The sequence below is a fragment of the Bubalus kerabau genome, chromosome 6 (assembly GCF_029407905.1).
Source record: "Bubalus kerabau isolate K-KA32 ecotype Philippines breed swamp buffalo chromosome 6, PCC_UOA_SB_1v2, whole genome shotgun sequence".
NCBI lineage: Eukaryota > Metazoa > Chordata > Mammalia > Artiodactyla > Bovidae > Bubalus > Bubalus kerabau.
Genome location: NC_073629.1, coordinates 50,552,059 through 50,565,404, shown reverse-complemented (window position 1 = coordinate 50,565,404; position 13,346 = coordinate 50,552,059). Strand labels below are relative to the sequence as shown.

Below are 13,346 nucleotides of genomic sequence, written 5' to 3'. Positions count from 1 at the left end.
AATGACCGCAAGGGCTCCTGCATTTTGAGGGTATCAGCCATAATCTAACTGTGATAAATGGATTGTGCTGGCTCTTTCTAAGTCTCTGTTGGAGATTTCCAGGGAATTTCTCTAGTGCTTATCTGATCAACTGGGGGCAATTCACTAAGCTCTTAAGTAATGGAATCTGCTCTGAGCTTCAAGACACTGAAACAAAGACACGTAGACGAAGATGGCTGAGATAAAGATTCCTACTACCACAAAGGCTATGAGAAAGAGAAAGATCTTAGTACAGAATGTATAGCCACAGGGGTAGGGGAGGAGCAGGTACTTCGATCCTAAATGGCCAATGTGCCACCGTGTGCCTCCTTTGTTAACTAGCTGGCACATCATTGTTTTAGAAGCAGTCAACTGATATTGAATCTGGTACAAGACTACTAAGAGATATCAAGTTAAGCAAGATCCACACAGTGCCTACCCACACAGGATGGAGACTGGACAGAAGAAAACAAGGCAGTGAGAAAGAATTTTTGCTGTGTAAGAGTTTAGGCTTAGGTTTCCCTGGTGGTCCAGTGGTAAAGAATCCGCCTGCCAATGCAGGAGACATGGGTTCTGTCCTTGGTCTGGGATGATTCCACAGTCTTCAGGGCAACTAAGCCTGTGCACCACGACTACTGAGCCCGTGCTCTGGAGTCCGAGAATCGCAGCTACTGAACCCTGTGTGCCCTAGAGCCGCTGCTTCACAACAAGAGAAGCCCGAACACCGCAACTAGAGAGTAGTCTCCACGTGCTGCAACTAGAGAAAGCCCGTGTGCAGCAATGAAGACCCGGCACAGCCAAAAATAACTTAAGAAGAGTTTAGACTTTTTGATGTTTGAACCATATAAATATATTACTCCTTTATAAAATAAAATGGAAAAAAATCATACAAAGTTAGACTTACTCTATTTTGAAAAAATAAATATAACATTTAGCTAGGCAGCTCTTCTGAAATTAGAGGTTATAAAAGTACATATTTAAGCTCCAAGCCCCTTCATTTGTGCTCTGCCTTAGTCTAGGGACAGGGGCATTGAGGGGCTGGGATTGGCTGAGGTCACAGTGACCATCAACATGACAGGTGGGACTAGGTGGTGAGCAGGTGGCTGCCTGCAAGGCTGCGGCATCAGAGTCAATGCCAAGGCAGTGATTAGTGACCCTATTTGCAGCAGATAGCAGGATATCTTAAGAAGCCCCTGGGTTCGATCCCTGGGTTGGAAAGGGATCCAACCCTTTGTCCAATCCCTGGGTTGGGAAGGGATCCAACCCTTTGTCCAGGTGGGAGCCCCTGCCCAAAAGGTGAGTGAGGCTGGAAGGATGTGAACAGCCACAAAAAGAGATGTGCAGATAGGAGGAAACAGAGAGGGCAATCTGTGCCAAAGCATGAGATAAATCAAGAAAGACAATCACACCCTGGTGGGTTTCAGCTGAAAAGTGTGGTGTAGAAACCTCCACAGCCCATAGGAACAAACCAGCAAGTCAGAGAGGCACTGGCCATGCAGACTGAGCTGGAAGACACATCTAGGGGAGAAGCCAGGAAAAACCCCATTGCTCAGGGAAAGAGGAGGGTGTGCCAAAGCCTGGTTAATGGAGAAGTTAAAATAGAGCCGAGAGTGTGATCTGGACACCCAGAGGGAGGATGCATAAACAAAGCAAGGGATGACTGCAGAGGAGAAAGGTTTACCCTGAAAAGCCAGCAGCAGTGAGAGTTTTAATTTCAGCCGCAGCCATCCCAGAACCCCTGTGGGGAGGCAGCTCAGAGGAAGGCTGGAAGGACTCTTCTGGGGCCTCTTCTTTCATGGGAATAAGGTATCTGGCAGTCTCCAGAACAGGGCCCTGCCTGGGAGACAAGCAGCTTTCCCTTGAGTCATAAAATCCCTCCTCTGGGCCCCCAGGGGCACCAATTTTACAGTATGTGGCCCAAAGGGACCAAGTAATTATGGATGAAAACCATCCCTTTTAGCCCAAAGCTATTGCCTCGCCCCCTGCTCAAGGACAGCAGGCTGCAAGACCTGAGCTCTGCGTGTCACCACACTGGTCCACAGGGGCCTTTGAGCGCTGGCTCAGACAGGCCCTGGAGTGTCCAGGGCTCTGTGGGGTAAGATCAGCACACACATTTCCAAGACAAGCAAAGAGAGCTAGCTCTATAATTTCCTGACACCGAGGGAGGAGACAGAAGGAGCGCAGACCGGATAACTTCCCAAAAAGCCCAGCTGGCAAGCACACCCACACTGTGAGGCTGCAACTCCCTGAACTAATTAAAAGGCAGAGCAATGAGAATGTCTGAATTGCTGCATAAGCATCTCTTGGGGAAAATATGTTTATGGTATTGCATACCCAGGGCTCCCCCTTCACATCCCAGAGCCAAGTCAGACACAGGTGACTACAGTTTAGAGCTGAATGTGTGTGTCAGCCAGGCAATGGCAACCCACCCCAGTATTCTTGCCTGGAGAATCCCATAGATAGAAGAGCCTGGTGGGCTATAGTCCAAGAGGTTGCAAAGAGTTGGATACAACTGAGCACGTGTGTAGGGATGTGTGAGCATGCATGTGATGGGTGGATAAGAACTCAGGCACAGAGAATTATACTGTGTGATGGGAGACAGCCAAGGCACGCTACCATCTTCCTTCTGATTCACCTCAAGGACATAAAAATAGGTAAAGGTCTTAAGTAGCACCACAAAGGAATTTATGTGGCCATTGGTTGGGGGACCCTCCATCATATAAGGAGACATTGCAGTATCTTAATCTCTGGGAGGTGTTTTTCTCTCTAAGTTTAACCACTATTTTTTGAGTTTAATCCTACTAGCAGCCAGAATGGGTAAAATCAACATTAAGAGTTTTTTTCTGCTTTCTGAATCTATAAAAAGAAAAATTATTTCTATTTTTTTCCTTGTAATGACACTTAATCAGGTTTGGAAAATTCCCCTGGTGCAGAAAGTCTGAAGCACTTTCATATCTATGGACTGAGGGTCTCAGAGGGAGGCCAGTCAGCAGGGTCCCTTCAGGAGCTCTGTCCACCTCAAGGTTCACTGGGAGTTATTTGATGAGGATATCAAGAACATAGCTGAGCTACAAGATGCCAGATTAAACTCTGACATCCAAAAAGAGAACAGGGGCAGCATGCCCCCGATCTCTTTCCTGGGGAGGCCTCTGGTGGGGCCTGGGATTTATCCTGGAACAGTAATGGATTGCACTGTCCAGGCTAATGAGAAAGAAAGAAGAAAGACTTTTGAGCAAGATGCTGGGAGGTGTCTTAACTGTCCCTTGGCCCAGATTCCACTCAGAATCCATCCCAAGTCTTTGGCAAAAGAAGATTATAAGTTGAAACAGCAAGAGAGCCCTTTGCAGCATCTCAAGAGCTGTGACCTTGGTGGGGGAGAGTCTGCCCCATCCCAGGTGGGCATCACAGAGGAGGCAGCATCAGCACCGGCAGAGGCAGTGATGGTCGATGCAGGCCACCTGCAAAGCAAAGTGTGGCTCTGACCCCAGCCTCAGGAAGACTTGAATTGTCACTAAAAACTGTATGAGGTCCCTGGGACTCTGTCAGGTGAGAGCTGGGATGTGCCTTCAGTGGGGTTGGAGTTCCAAGCCCACTGAAACTCAGTAGGGAGGGAGTTCAGAGTGTAAGATATCTTTGTTCCCACTATGTCGCCCCTTTCTGACTGTGTCCCTCAGACAGGCAACAGGTGGGGAGGTATTTTATACATGGATGGTATGTAAACTGATAACATCCCTGTGAACACATCAGAAGACATGAATTACCTGTTTTCAGAGAAAAAGAAACTAATGATTCAAAGGTTATCGATAATTTATCCAGACTCCATTTTGTGGGTGGACTATCCATAAGCAGGCAACTGTTGGGAAGGGAGGCTGTGGGTGTAAATCCCACCACACCCTCATTTTTCTAGATAGTTAACAAATTGTTTCAGGACCACAGACAGCAGCAGATGAGCTAGGTGCTCAGCCTACCCTACCCCAATCTGGTTCTTCTTTGCCAATGGTTGTCATCTCTGGTCCTTTATACCCCACTCAGGCTCTCAGCAGAAGCTCTGAGGACCTTCTGAGGACTTTCTGAGGATGTGCAGAGAATGGCTTAAGACCACTGTACCTTTAGCACCGAAATGAGAAATCAGTTGTCTTTATTGCCAAGTCCTGTCCTCATCCAGTACTAATAACATTAGGTAATGCTTATTAAGTACTTAATATATCCATGTTCTGTATCCTCATTTTATCCTTACAACTCTATAAGGTTAATTCTATTTTTACATCCATTTTATAGATGAGGAAACTGAGTCACAGAAAGAGGAAGAGATTTTTCTGAGGTCACGAAGGCAGTCTGGTTCTTGAGCCCATCTCCATCGCCACTCTGCCATGATTGTGTTCTTGAACTTAAGATGCAGGATGAAGGCAAAATGGTAAGAAACATGAAACTTCATAGGCCAACTTGGCCTGGTAAGTCATCAGGGACCTGGAAAAGCCATCTACTGTAATGCTTTGGACTTGGGAGTTCTGTTTCCTATTAAGATTCTGTCTCTTAGTATCCTGCAAAAACTGGGGCAGGTTATATAACTTCTCTGTGCAGCTATTTCCTTCCCCAGCGGAACAACTAAGTGGACCTGGCATCATGGGTGGATTTGGAATAAGTTAAAATACGCCAAAGCTGTTAAGGAAGAGAAGTCAGGAATTAGAATGTCGGTTCAGTTTTGTAAAGTGTGTGGTCTTCTGGCCTAGATGAGAGAACCACTGACTTTTAGAATTTTCAGTGCTTGCAGATCTTAGAGCCTATGTTCAATATTATTGGGGTGAATGCTTCACCCAACACAAGTATCTTTCTAGCTATACTCCTGAGACAGTGCTGGGGCCCTTCAGGGCCAGGAGGCTCTTTAAGTCACCAAGAAGCCATCTCTTGTCTGCAGGGTATCCTCCCTCCACCAAATGTACCCAAACGTAGCACGTCATAGCAGTCTCCACTGCTGCTGCTTACATTGCACCATGTCTGCCTCGCTCCCACCAGAATCTAACCCTGCCCTCTGGGGAGGCTTGAGTAAATCAAATCCCAAGGCAGTCCTGGCATGAAGGTGAGCTCCGATGCTCTCTTTTCCATGCTAAACCATTTCTGCTTCTTCAACTGACATTCAACCTCATTTCTACCACCCTCACCATCCTTATTACTCTTCTCTGAGTACACTTGGTTTGTCAATTGTTCCCCCAGCCTTCTGTTGATTCTCCAAATATTTCCTGAGTGCCTTCCATGAAGACAGCAGATGCTGAGAATGCACGGAAAAAGCATAGTCTGTCTTGAGGAGCTCACTGTCTTGGGATAGGAGGGTGGAGTACTCTTAAGGAATTGCAATATAGTGTGGGAAGTGCTATGACAGGGGCAAACCCTCTGAAAGTCCAGAGGCTGGGGAAGCTGACAGGTGGAGAGGTGTGTGTGTGTGTTGGAAACTGCACTCTAGATGGGGGAGAGAGAGGGAGAGGAGACCAGTTCTGGGAACTGCTTGTGGTTTGGAACTACAAGACTCAGGGTTGAGGGTTGTGGGTCAGTGGGGGATAAGAGATAGGCTTGAGATCAACAGGGATCAAATCATGAAGGCCATGGTATGAGACTATTCTGAGGGCAATAGGGAGCTCCTGAAGGTTTGTAAGCAGGAGGGTAACACAATCGAATTTAGTTTTTAAGAACAATCACTCTGATTTCTAAGTTGGAGAGTGTATTGGAGGTAGATGTGAAACTGGAGGCAAGTGGTGTCATTGCCAGGTCAGAACAGAGCACAGCAGAACTCTGACCTCTGACCTTATTCTGGAAGCTGAGTTTCTATGGAGGCTGCCTGCAGATGTGAACTATACTGGTGACCACAACTCCCTCCTGTTTCATGTTCAGGGGTACTAAACCTTTTCAAAAGGAACAGCAATGATAGCTTTTTCCCAGCATCTATCTTTGCAGCCAACTTTTAAAAATTTAATCTTATCAGTTCAGCCCCTCCTTTACGATTATTGAAATCTTTGTGCATCTTAATTCAACCCCTTCATCTTTATTTAAGGGGAAATACCGAAGGGCTTGCCAAAGGGCACGTGGGGTAATTAGTGGTGGAAGCAATGCTGGACCCCAGTTTCCTGACTCCTAAACCAGGCACCCTGTTATTCCACCTCTCCAGGAAATTTATCTGTTTAGAGAAACTAGAATCCAGATTGACTAGCAGTCACTTGCATGAAAGAACAGGTCTTAACTTACAGGCCGCAAAGGCAGGAAGGGGAGACTCTATACCCTTTTCCAGTATTTCCTCTTATTGACTAAAATAATCCCTGAGTTAGAATCTACATTCAACAGGGATGGCATTACAGGTCTTCAGACAGCTGAAGATCACAGTTGTTCAAACCCAAGCATCCAGGCACATGACAATGTCAAAAAGCTTGAAAGAATTTCACAGAGTGAAAAAAATCTTACAAGCTAATGAATGCTTAACAAACGCTTCTCTATGGAACGGAACTAGTTCAGATTGTAAAAGCTGTTTATGGAGACTGGACAGGTGATGCAAAATGGGACACCCTCTGTAGGGGAGAAACAGAAAGCTTCCCTGAATGAATGCCTAGAGAATCAGGGTCCTTCTCAATTAGGACCTAACCCCTTGGTCTCTGACAGATTTCTTACTGGAGCCCATGAGACCTGGAGACTGGTTTCCCTGGGCCCTGTGTATTAAAGTCTCTGACCCTCAGTCCTGGAACCTGCACAGACTATGTGCAAAGCCCTGTGCCCAGGTTAACCTGAGACCAGCACATCCTAGGTTGGTCCATCCCCCCTACCCAGCACCACACCTTCATTAGCTCTCTTCCTCTTTGTTTACTTTGCCTGGATGTTAATGCTTTACCACTTTTTAAAACAGAACTGACCTCTACGTCTGACCTGGTCATCCTGCATCTCCTCTGAGAACTCATGGGACCTCCACCCTTTCCCCAGACTCAACCCTTTCCCCACAGTCTCATCCCTCACTTGAATCCACACCTCAAGTTCCACTAGAGCAATGCTTTCCTAGTATCCCCTGTTGTGAAGCCAAATGCCATTATGGAAACTTTAGACTTGTCAGATGAGCAAGCACTTTACTTCTCCCTTCCCAACAAACATATGCTTATCTTTGAATAACTGTAGATCAGCCAAATTTCACCAAGGTAGTTAACAGCAATGAGGAAAAATTCCAAAATTGGAATTGTTCAATTCCACTCTTCAGGGAGAGATTGTAAACAAACCTTTTATCTACTTTTCACATAACAGACACCATAAGTTTTTTTTTTTTTTTAAAGAGGAGAAACAAATCAAGTCATATGCATTTTGCTCTGAGCCCTGATCTTATTGTCCAAGCTGGAAAGGAAGCCCCACAGTCTGGTCTGAGATGTTGACCATATCCCCAACCCTTTTTCCCTGTGGTCAACAAAACCCTCTTCAGTGAAGCCTTGGCCTGAACTTATCCAGTTTGAGATGAGAAGCAAGAGCTTCATTAAAGCCATCAACTGGAGAATACTTTTTTAAAAGACCATTTTCTATAGAATTCTATTTGGTTTCTCACACATCTTCAGTGACACCTGAGAAGCTTTGTTGAAGTGAAGTGTATTTGTCTGTGTCCGGGTTACTCAAATTGCCTCTCTTTTCTGCCAGGAAACTCCGATTTCTGGCAAGAGATGCCCACATGAAAAGAAAAGGCTCGCTGACACAGAGGACTTCCAGAGGATTAAACACAAGCCACAGTTGTTCTTTTTTTAAAAGAATGAACTAAAATAAAAGCTTACTCTGCTCACCCACACAAAATGCTGTTTTCAGAGAGGACACTTGGCACTGACTGCTCTTGGTCTCAGAGACATTGTCTACATTAGCATTTAGTGAATTAACTTTAAACACACCACCAACTGAACCACTGCTGCGTCCAGGTGAGTCTAATACACCTCCGAAGCCAGCGCACTTACCTAATGACACGATGCTGAGGCTTCACCCCTCCCAGGCTGGGGGTTCAAACATGAGGGGACTCAGGGGGCATCCGCTTTCAACCACAGAGCAGGGGGTGCTGGCGTCTTCCCTTCTAGGGAACCAGGCACACTACTGACCACCCAGCCGCTGGGGAATCTCAAGGTGATACCGTCAGGTCTGGAAGGTTTGCGGAGCGATTGCTTCATACCACAGGGTGCTTCCTGCCCCCAGCTAAAAGAATGAAGGAGGGGTTTCCTTCAGAAATGCAGATTTTCAACAAAATTCCTTTTCTCTGTGTGTACAAGATGGTGCATTGCAACATTATCTGTAAGAGGAAATAACTGGGAAAAAATGCTGCCAACTGGGGGCTGAAATAAATGAGATTTCCATGTAGTGCAAAAAAAAAAAAAAAAGAGAGAGAGAGAGAGAGATCCTGTATTTGCTGCTAAGGTCTCTAATGTGTACTGCAAGGTGGAAAAAAAAAAAAAAACCCCAGCAGATAGTACTTGCAGTAAGGTCCAGTAGCATTTATTTTTGTATATGCTTAGAAAAAATGTGTAGAGCGATTTGCAAGAAGCTTGGAATAGTGGAGACCCTGGGAGTGGAACTGGGGCAGGAGGAGTGATCTGACTTTTTGGCTCGTTTTAGATTTTCTTTTTTACCTTGTGTATGCACTTAGTACAATTTTTAAAAATTCCTTCCTTGCCGAAAAGTATTTTGTCAGCTACATAGGAGCTTCCAAAAAAACAAAACTTCTCCATCATTAATCAAGCTGCAATGGATGAGTTTGAAAAGAGAAACTCAGTATCCTAGAAAAGTATACTGAACAGCAAATCTCAGTGAGTTTGGGGAAGGGAGGTGGTGGCTTAGTTGCTCAGCCAACTCTTTGCGACCCCATATAGCCCGCCAGCCTCCTCTGTCTGTGGAATTTTCCAGGCAAGAATACTGGAGTGGGTTGCCATTTCCTTCTCCGGGGGATCTTCCCGACCCAGGAATCGAACCCGAGTCTCCTGCTTGGCAGGCAGATTCTTTACCACCGAACCACCTGGGAAGCCAATAGATATATAAATAACAGTAAAAGAATGCTGCTGCAAAGCTGCTGCTAAGTCGCTTCAGTCGTGTCCGACTCTGTGCGACCCCATGGACGGTAGCCCACCAGGGTTACCTCTCTCTCCTCATAAAGTGATCTTATGCACTGTTTTGTTACTCTTTCATCTCTTTCTACTTGCTAGCATTATTTTGGAGAAGGAAATGGCAACCCACTCCAGTGTTCTTGCCTGGAGAATCCCAGGGACGGGGGAGCCTGGTGGGCTACCGTCCATGGGGTCGCACAGAGTCGGACACGACTGAAGCGACTTAGCAGCAGCTTTGCAGCAGCATTCTTTTACTGTTATTTATATATCTATTGGCTTCCCAGGTGGTTCGGTGGTAAAGAATCTGCCTGCCAAGCAGGAGACTCAGGTTCGATTCCTGGGTCGGGAAGATCCCCCGGAGAAGGAAATGGCAACCCACTCCAGTATTCTTGCCTGGAAAATTCCACAGACAGAGGAGGCTGGCGGGCTATATGGGGTCGCAAAGAGTTGGCTGAGCAACTAAGCCACCACCTCCCTTCCCCAAACTCACTGAGATTTGCTGTTCAGTATACTTTTCTAGGATACTGAGTTTCTCTTTTCAAACTCATCCATTGCAGCTTGATTAATGATGGAGAAGTTTTGTTTTTTTGGAAGCTCCTATGTAGCTGACAAAATACTTTTCGGCAAGGAAGGAATTTTTAAAAATTGTACTTCCAGTTGGGGGGAATCAGGGACATTGACGGAGCAGGGGAGGTAGCATTTAACCCAGAGCCTGAGTATAAATAAAAAATGAAAAATATTAATGAGATATAAATTCATCTGAATTTGAAATCAGATTCCCAATATATACAATAATTTCAAGTTTTAGGACGATGTGAGGCAGAAGTTTTTTGGACATTTGTTGAACTAAAAGATGAGTAAAAACAGTTGAAAGCCTGAACATACACATGCTGCAAAAATGTATAAAAAATGTATAACTTCATCCTATGATAGTCTAACTTCTTTACAAAAATACTCCTTACTGAAGTGTAAATATTTTCAACACCAATTTCTCTGCAAGAATGAGGCATAACTTCTGGGGAAGGGAAGAATCTTCAGAAAATAGATTCTGATACTGCCTCAAGTTGAGAAACACTGAATTAATGTATTGCATTTTATTTTTATAATTGTATATGCTGGAAAATTTTAGCATATAGAAAAAAACAGTATCATGAACTCCCATATACCCAATACCAAGCTTCATTATTTAACATGGCTAATCTTGTTTTATACCTAACCCATTCCCCACTCTCCTGACATCTTCCAAACATCATGTTGCTTTATTTGAGAGCATGTTTTTTCATTTTGTTTGTTTTTTGTTTGTGGCTGCACTACGAGGCCAGTGAAAGCTTAGTTCCCTGACCAGAGATTGAACCTGTGCCCCCTGCAGTGAAAGCACAGAGCCTTAACCACTGGACCAGCAGGGAAGTCCCTGAAGTTATGTATTCTTATATTAAGAACTCTTTTTTTAAACATTACCACCATGCCATTAAGATATGTTTTTATTAAAATTTTAAATTTAATTTTATTGATGTATAGTTGATTCACAATGTTGTATTAATTTCTGTTATACAGCAAAATGATTCAGTTATACAAATATATATTTTCCATATTCTTTTCCATTATGGTTTATCACAGGATATCGAATATATTTTCTTGTGCTATATAGTAGAGTCTCATTTAAAGATATGTTTTTTAAAACTTGCCAGTAACCCTTCTATATCATTAACTATCTAGTAAGTATTCAGATTTCCAGACAAGAGCTATATATGGGATTTGGTGGCTATGTCTATGTTCATAATTATTTAAAGGTTCTGCTTCTGTTTTTTTCCTTGTAATTTATTTGTTGAGGAAACCAAGTCACTTGTCCTGCAGAATTTCCCACATTCTGGACTTCACAGATTATACACCTGTGGAGTTTTTTACCATGTTCTTCCATCCCTTCTGGTTTCTATATATTGATAGTTAGATCTAGACTTGGTCTGATTTGGGTCTAATTCTTTGGAATAATACATAATGTCCTGTTTCACTCTGTGATCCTAACTGCCATTGATGACTATGATTGAATAGTATCCCTCACAAAAGATATGTTGAAATCCTAAACTTCATGCCCATGGAGGTAATTCAGGTTAAAATGAGACCCACATTAACCCAGCACTTATTAGAGGAGGAACATTGAACACAGACTCAAGGAGGAGATGGTCATGCGACCACAAAGGCAGAAATCAGTGTTTTATCTACAAGCCAAGGAATGACAAGGTTTGCCAACAAATACCAGAAGATAGAACAGGAAAGGAAGGAGCTTCTCATATAGTCTGAGAGGGAGCATGTTCCTGCTAACACCTTGATTTCAGACTTTCACCTGCAGGACTGAGGGGCATTAAATTTCTTTTTTAAGCTACCCAGCCTGTGGTACTTTGTTATTGTAGCCCCAGGAAACAAATACTATCATCCTTGCCTAGAACCATTATTTCTTTTAGGACTTGTCAAATGGTGATATTCCTTCATTATTGGCTGGAAAACTTCTATAAAAAGAAACATCTCCTTCACTACTATTTGAAATTCAGTTCAGATGGCAAAAGTAGGTAACAGGTTTACTTGCCTATATTCAGAATGGTAAGTTGGTTTCCTGGTATCATCCAATGGTGGTTTGGGGTTGGTATTTTTTTAGCATCGTTATGAATATTATGAATTTTGAACATGATTCATATGTTTTAATTCTTTTCAGTTTCCATGTTTAAATTGTCCCATATGTGGTTAGTTAGAGCCTTGACAGGTTGGCCCTGAGTCCTTTTGACATGACTCCAGGAATTTCAGGTATGTTGTGAGGGTCCAGGTTGATCACGTACATTGCCTGCCTCAGACCAGAACCATGCATCTCCTCAAGAAGCCCTGGTTCCCTTTCGTGGGAAATAGTATTAAGGGACTAAACGGGCACTAAGGGTATGCATTCCATGTGACTGGTCATTTTTCCTAGGCCTTTTCAGTGGACAGAACTAGGAAACAGACTCTTAAAATAAGAAAATGTATCAACAGTTCATACTGATATTTTCTACTCAAATTTAAGACTATAAAATGTTTACTACATTATTAAATTCTGTGTTTGCATCTCTTTGTCTCTTCTGGTAAAATTCTTGGTTTCTTCTAACATTAACATAATTATTTACTTACTTTATATAATATTATGTATAATATTACTTTATAATAATTTCAGAATAATAATACCAATATTATTACTAATATTTTACTCTGTTAAAAATCTCTTGAGGGGCTTCCCTCGTGGTTTAGTGGTAAAGAATCCACCTGCCAATGCAGGGGACATGGGTTCAGTCACTGCTCCAGATCCTACATCCCTTGGAGCGAATAAGCCCGTGAGCCACAACTGCACAACTACTGAAGCCCTCACATTCTAGAGCCTATGCTCCCTAACAGAGAAGCCACCAAATGAGAAGTCCTTGTACCCCAGCTAGAGAAAACCTGCATGCAGCAATGAAGACTCATGGCAGCCAAAAAAAAAAAAAAAATTAAATTTTAAAAAATCTCTTGAAATAATTCCTCTTGGTTGGCCACCAACTCAATATAGAGTTTAAAACATTTTATTTTGATTTTAAGGAATTGCCTTTTTCAATTTTGATTTAATTGAGTCTATATTTTATGTAAATTATTCCCATGAATCCAAAATCAAACCTACAAGACAAGGTATATTCCGAATCTAGCTTTTAACCATGTCATTTCCTAGTTTCCTCCATCCTTCTATAGATAACTGTTTAAAAATTTGTGACTTCTATGTTTTTTTTTAAATGAGGCAAAATGAGTCAACAAAGACTTTAGTGAGGTGACTTTACATATAAGTGAAGATCTTGGTGAATTTTTATCAAATATACACACTTACATAGGCTGATCAAGATAAAATATATTTCCATCACCCCAGAAGGTTACCTTGTCCCCACTCCAAAAGTCAATTGAGAAATCCTGGAAATAGCTACCATCTGATTCCTACACCAGTGATTAGTTTTGTTCATTCTTGACTTTTATGTAAATGGAACCAACCATACAGAGTGCACGCTCATGCCTGGTTCAGTTAACATGACATGTCTGAGAATTATTCATGCTGTTGTATCAGTTCATTATCTGTTATTGCTGAACAGTATTTCATTGCATGAATGCACCATGATTTATTTATCCTTTCATCTTTTCTGGATTGTGTTTATATTGTATCTGATAGGAATAAAGCCGCTAAGAACTTTCCCATAGAAGTCA

At 43.0% G+C, this 13,346-nt stretch overlaps 1 protein-coding gene across 4 annotated transcripts in view; it reads right to left on the bottom strand.

Moving 5' to 3' along the window:
• Positions 1-13,346, bottom strand: part of BCAR3 (BCAR3 adaptor protein, NSP family member) — a 256,592-nt gene that overhangs the window by 212,337 nt on the left and 30,909 nt on the right. The window contains exon 3 of one of the 4 annotated variants that reach the window (XM_055585079.1): positions 7,974-8,205. The exons of the other annotated variants lie outside the window; for them this stretch is intronic. The gene's annotated coding sequence lies outside the window, so the exon portion shown is untranslated. The remainder of the gene's footprint in view (positions 1-7,973; positions 8,206-13,346) is intronic. 4 annotated transcript variants of the gene reach the window in all.